Source organism: Atta colombica, unplaced genomic scaffold (assembly GCF_001594045.1).
Source record: "Atta colombica isolate Treedump-2 unplaced genomic scaffold, Acol1.0 scaffold38, whole genome shotgun sequence".
Taxonomy (NCBI): Eukaryota; Metazoa; Arthropoda; class Insecta; order Hymenoptera; family Formicidae; genus Atta; species Atta colombica.
The window spans coordinates 2,867,069-2,873,468 of NW_017259490.1; the positions used below are offsets into that span (position 1 = coordinate 2,867,069).

Sequence of the window (6,400 nt, forward strand, 5' to 3'; positions counted from 1 at the left end):
AGAGAGAGAGAGAGAGAGAGAGAGAGAGATCACACTATTTATAAAGAACATTGTCAAAAATATTTGTCCCTTTCAATTTGAAAAACATGAAGAAACAGAATATGTGATTATTATATATAATGCATTAAAGTCTTTTAGATTTTATTATAAGTTTTCATCAAAAATTATAGAATGAGAAATCTTTGAAATGTTAAAATACTTTAAATTTTATATACATAAAGAATTCTAAAAAAGATGTATAAACTTTTTTGACACTTTTAAAAAGTGTTCTAATTAAATAAAAATTTTCTAGAAGTTACAAAATTATTCAGAAATTTGAAAAAATTTTTTAAATTCTAAGAAAAATTTTCACCAAGTTTGACATATTATTTACAAATCGATGCTAGAAATCATTGCTTATATCGATTTGTAAGCATAAAAAAAAAGAAATGTAATTATGTTATGTGTAATAATGTTATGTACGCATAAGCACATGCAACTACACTAATGCTAATATTTGATCTTACGACCGAGTCCTCTTGCCCCGTTAGAAGTAATTCAAGGCTGATATTTGCGATAGCTCACAATACTGGGTCCGCTCCTCTACTGGTGACTTTTTAACTTCGTCTTTGGTATTTATATTCGGCGACTCGTACAAATGACTTGCTCTTCCACCGTTCTCCCATTTTCTCCCATTCTCGTCTCCCTACCAACCTATCCTATTCTTTGTCGTCTACTGTGCCTACCCCAACATCCAAATTCTTTTTCGGGCCACGCTATTATTATTATTTCACTTAAAGGAAATTGAATTATCTAAATGGCCGGATACACACAGATTGTATACACAGACTGTGTGTATCCGGTCATTTAGTCGTGGTCTACTGCGTTGCATAGGTCACACTTGATATTAGATAATATTAATAAATGGATGCTAAACAGGGAATGAGGATGCACTGAAAAAAATAACTTATTAAAAATAGAAGAAGAAAATTTTATTAAATAATATAAGAAAAAAGGCTCAAATAATTTATAAAATTAAAAATAAATATAGGGCTACAAGCCAAGCTAGGTCTTAATGCTGTGTTAATTAAAAAAACAAAAGTTTATTACAAACATTTCGAGATATATAAAACGTGTAAAAATAAATACTCCATTATTCGGAAAGGAACTTGACATTGTAAAAACATTACGCCACTTGGTGGCCACCGTTGGTAACCGTTGATGATCACCAAGCGGCGTAATGTTTTTACAATGTCGTGTTTTTACAAATAATGGAGCATTTATTTTTACATGTTTTACATATTAATAAGAAGTCTCACAATCATACATAATTTTTGTAGGACGTACACAATGAATAATTAATTTTAAATTGTATCTAGTATAACATTGACCCATTGGGGTCGAAACATTTGTTGTAATAAACTTTTGTTTTTTTAATTAATACAGCAATAAGGCCTAGCTTGATTCACGTCCTATATTTATTTTTACAATTATCTAATAATCAATATAGAGTATAGAACAAGAAACATATGGCACGAATTTAAGCAGAACTTAGGACTATGTTATATTTTAGGGTATAAGACTTTTAGAACAGAAGAAATCTATTAGTTATTTTTAGATTTGCAGCTGCTGAGCTCTTTATCTCCGATTCTTTAAAAGAATCTTCCAACATCTTGCGAACAGTATCATTTTCATTAAACTTTTGCACGCTATTACCAAAGTTATTATACATGCTAGTGCGAAGAACATACTTAAAATCTTCTCTTCTGTGCGCAAATGATCTTTTCTTGTTTCTGCTTTCGCTTAATTTGTACTTTTTATTACGCCGTTTACGCTTAATTAGTCAACCTTTAACGAAGTCAGAAGTGCGGCGTAAGTTTAAATCTAATATAAAGTGCATGCGGAAAAGAGGCGTCGAGAAGAGTGTGAAAGGATGAATTTTATGCTCGGCGAAAGAGCTTATCGCTAATAATCCGTGGTTCGATCGGGACCGCGAGAGTCCTTCCTGATATCCCCAACAATCCTGGAGCCCTTGAACCTTGAACAGTCTTATCTTACGGTAACATGTATTTGCCTTTTGGACAACGCCATGTATTTGCATATGCGCGAGCACACTCCATGCACGCTCATGAATAATGTGTACGATATGTTCCTAATCAAACACTCGTATTTCATTGCGAAGGATTCTTTACTTTTTTTCTTATCCGAATGGCCCTTAAATTGTATTTTAAATACACTCGACTATCAAAAGAGTTTTATTTGGCCGCATATCAGATTACCTGCTCTATCTCACTTACAGAATCGACGATACAATTTCGATTAAGATACTTCTGATACATGTTCTGTCAATTATTTTTCTGTCAATCAATTATTTCTGTCAATGTACAGATTAGCTTTAATTTTGGCATATATAATCCAAAGAACACACCAAGGTAAGAGAAAGTCAAAATAATTTTTTTTTTTTACATTATACAACAAAAATCAAAAGTGATTTTTTTTTGTTACAAAATTGAACTGTTTATTAATTTTAAGAATTAAAGTCATTTCAATTTTTTGTGTGTTCTTTGAGGATTTACTTTTATTCTTTTTTCTAATTGTCAATCAGGATTTAAAAAAGATAAATAATAAGATAAAAGAAATTAAAGTTAAAATTATCGATAGAAATTATTGATAAAAATGAAAATCGATTTCTGTATATATATTATATCTATTTTCTGTATATATTATATCGACTGTATATATTATATCTTGCATACTTTACAAAATTTCCCTAACAATTGACACAATAAGACGTAACGCATTTCAAGTCTCGTTACATTGCGTAACGTTACGTTCCGTATACTTCAGCTACCATAAATTAGTTTGGCGACGCCTGTACAGAAAATATTTATGAAACTCGGCGGGTTGACCTGCTCTTCTCTGACGCCATGGTTCTCCCTCTCCTTCTCTCTCGTTTTCCTTCGTTGTCTATCTCCATTTTCCTTGCGCTCTGCGCAAGGTAATGCAATATTCACTCGCGTCTCTTTCAAAGAAGATAACAAAGGTCGCGTAGCGTTCGTGCTCGCGTTCACGCATCACCATCCGGAGTTTATAGAAGCTCGGAAGTAGAAGACCTGCAAGAAAACAGAGTGGCAGATAGAAAGATACGTTTTTGGATCCAGCCGGAACCAACAATCCGTTGTCACCGTCACGTGTCATTTTCATCGCTCGATCAGATTATCTGCCACCTACGCACTACTTCCTTGCTGTAAATTTTTTAACGACAACCAAGTTGATGGCGCTTGCCTTTTTATAATAGAGTGAAATTACGTCGTCGCTTTCTTTTACTACTTGCTGTCTTCGGCTCGTCCTCGAGTTGCTCGATCGCTGCATAATAACATAATCAAAGAGAACCTCTAGAAAAATAGCAGAATAACACGATAAAATGCATGAAGGATCGAATCAACTCGTTTATTGTTGCAACTTAATTGAACGTGTATATCTCTGTGAGTATAAATTTCGCGAGTGCGACGTTTCTAATGCCTTCGAAATCTGATAGTGAATTCGATTGAATGCATTAGTGCGCACTGGTGCATATTAATGCCATTATACATGATTTAATCTAAGGGTAAAAGTGAAATGCAATATTTCAAATTATAAAACACATATTTTACTTAACACAATAAAATGTATTGGATTTCGTGGTTTAATCCGATGTCAACGGTTTAATTTCTATTGTATTTATATTAAACACACGTCTTTACAGCAATTTAGGTACGACGGCTTTAATATGCACCAGTGCGCATTGAGTAAACCCAATCAAATTTGATATTAGCTCGCAAGATTTCATGACGGCGAGTATATTCCCCGGAAATGGAAGAACGATCTGGCAGGTGTAATCGCGCGCGTATTGTAGGTCATCGAGTTGGCAGAGGATTTACTGTAGCGTCGTTGGTCTCCTCCGCTCGTGCTAGCGCTAAAACCACAAGCATCCGATACTCGATCGAGCTCTTGCGAAAGGTAACGGGGGAGGCGGAGGACAGAGAGGAAGTGAAGCTCTCTTCGGGAAAAGGTTGCGTGCGAGGACGTGGCCGGGCAAAAATTGCCCGAGCCAATGTTGGGAACTGCTGTTGGGGCCGTCGAATTTTTTCAGGATTAATGCTTTGGTCTTAATTACCATGTTCGCAGCTACGTCGTACCTTCCAATACGTCCGTCTGTATTTTTGCCATTATTCGTCATAGCCGAAGATCTGGCACGCCATGGACGTGAGCGCTAGAAAAAAAATGAGTAAAAAGCGCGATTGTCGATGACGCAAGTCGCTTCTATTTCGCGGCTATTCTTTCTTGTTGAATTGTATTGCTAATAACGATGGAGAGAATCGAGGAGTAACTGTAGTTATAAATGAAAATATTTTTCTTTTTCTTGTACTATGGAGGAAGTGTCATGCTAGATTCGCGAAGTTAGCTCGCTATATTTTCAATTTCGATTTTTTAATATGAAAACTGGAACTGTCATTATTTTTTTCATATTAATAAAATGTCTAACTTCTGGATATTCAAAAATGGAATCTGTGTAGATAGCACACATTCTATTAAAATAAAAAAAAAAACTGTTCTGATAGCACTTTTCATAGTTTTACATAGTTTCTTATAAAAGTAAAAAAGAGTTCCGCATTTTTACATTAAAAAAATCAAAATTGAAAAAATAACAGACAAACTCTGTTTAAAAATAACTGTAGAATACAGAATTCTTCTAAAATTAACAAGAAGTCGCTAAAATTGTGACAAATTAACGGTACGACATATTTTTTCAAGTACCATGATGTCTTATGCATTTAAAGTCTATTAAATTTGGTAATTGTTGAAATTTTGTTTTTAAACATATATTGATACAATTCGAGCAGTACTAATTGAAAGTCCATTCTAATTGCGTAGTATAGTTGTAAGTGGTTGTATTAATAAAAATTGACCAATCACAACCGAATATTCTCTTCATCTGCTGTAAGTGGTCAATTTTTACAACTATTTACAACTCACTTGCTATTGTAGAATGGCTTTTAAGTCTCGATCCGATACTGCCGAGGAAGGGCACGTCTCTCCTTTCCGCTCACCGCCACCCTTTTCCTTTTCTATCTCCGTCTAGTCTCTTTGCCTAAATCCTTCGGCCAGATCCGCGTGTATCAGGTGGGTGGGGTAGGGCCGAGAACGAAAGGCTTTGATAAATGACTGACGCGGAAAAAAAATCCGCGTCGATATGTCTTGCTCAAGGAGATGCGCGCGTGAGTGAAAAAGAGAGGGACTGAGGGAGAGAAAGAGAGACGACGTTGAGGGAAGAGAAAAGGGAGAGAAAAAGGGACGACGAGGGCGAGAAAAAGCCGATTCGTTCCCGCGGTCCACCGAGATGTAGCTATCCTATATATCTCGTGCGCGATCTGCATTCCCTTCGCGCGCTCGTTTATTAAAACCAGTCGAACAGCGCGCCGCGAAATTTGCAGATCGATCCGCATAGAGTAGAAACATTGCCGCGTAGAGTATCGAGAGATTTTACGCTTCCGAAAATTCATTAATCTCCCGTGCGCGCGCGCGCGCGCAGTGTCGAGTTTAATCGCGGCAATTTAAGTTTCTCCGCGCGTACCGTGAATACAAACGACGCGCATATTTTCGCGACGGGGAGGGGAAGAGTCGCGGTTTTCAGCAAATTATGAATCACGACTGGCTAGAGTTTTGTGACCACAAGGCTTCCTTTTTATCACTTTTAAAAATTTCAACACCCTCCTCTCTTCCGCCTCTCTCTAAATACTGAATCGTTTGTTTCATTTTTTATATACATAGTATTGTGACCCCTTTAGACAAGTCGGAAATCCATTCACAGAGGATCAAAAAGACTAGCTAGATTTCCGATAATGGTATCTCGAGATACGAACTCGTGAACTCTTCTTCCTGATCCGAAGATTCCGTCTATTTGCAGATAGTATTTCGATACGTTGCACGGACTATATGTCTAGGACGGTCTTTTCGTGGATGTGTGCTTTATCGGAAAACACTGAGTGAGATATATGGAGAGATTATGCGAGATGGCGTTTCGGAGTCGAACAGGTCGCTATTCTCCGCTCCGTCAATTATGCTAATTTCGATTGCGGTGAGATTAATGGAAGAAGGCGGCGTCTCCGCTCCGAACGCTTTGCGTTCCCTTTCTCTCTCTTTCTCCTTCTTTCTCACAAGCGAACGGTCGGTGGGAGCATGACGTTCTTTCCGCACTCGGCCGACCGTGCATAATGCACTCGACTTGCAATTATTGCAGATCCATCCTCGGTCGGTTTCAATCCCGCAGCAACGTTCTCTCGCCCTCGGGAGAACGAACGATCGAATGATCGAGCGCGCTTCACTCGGGGCACGACCGTTCTAACAACCCACTTTCATAAAAAAAAAAAAAAAAAAAAAA

At 37.0% G+C, this 6,400-nt stretch overlaps 1 protein-coding gene across 1 annotated transcript in view; it reads right to left on the reverse strand.

Annotated features, from left to right (window-relative positions):
• Window positions 1–581, reverse strand: part of LOC108690936 (juvenile hormone acid O-methyltransferase) — a 2,230-nt gene extending 1,649 nt beyond the window's left edge. Inside the window, exon 1 of the mRNA XM_018198490.1 lies at window positions 507–581. The gene's annotated coding sequence lies outside the window, so the exon portion shown is untranslated. The remainder of the gene's footprint in view (window positions 1–506) is intronic.
• Window positions 582–6,400: the final 5,819 nt, after the last annotated feature.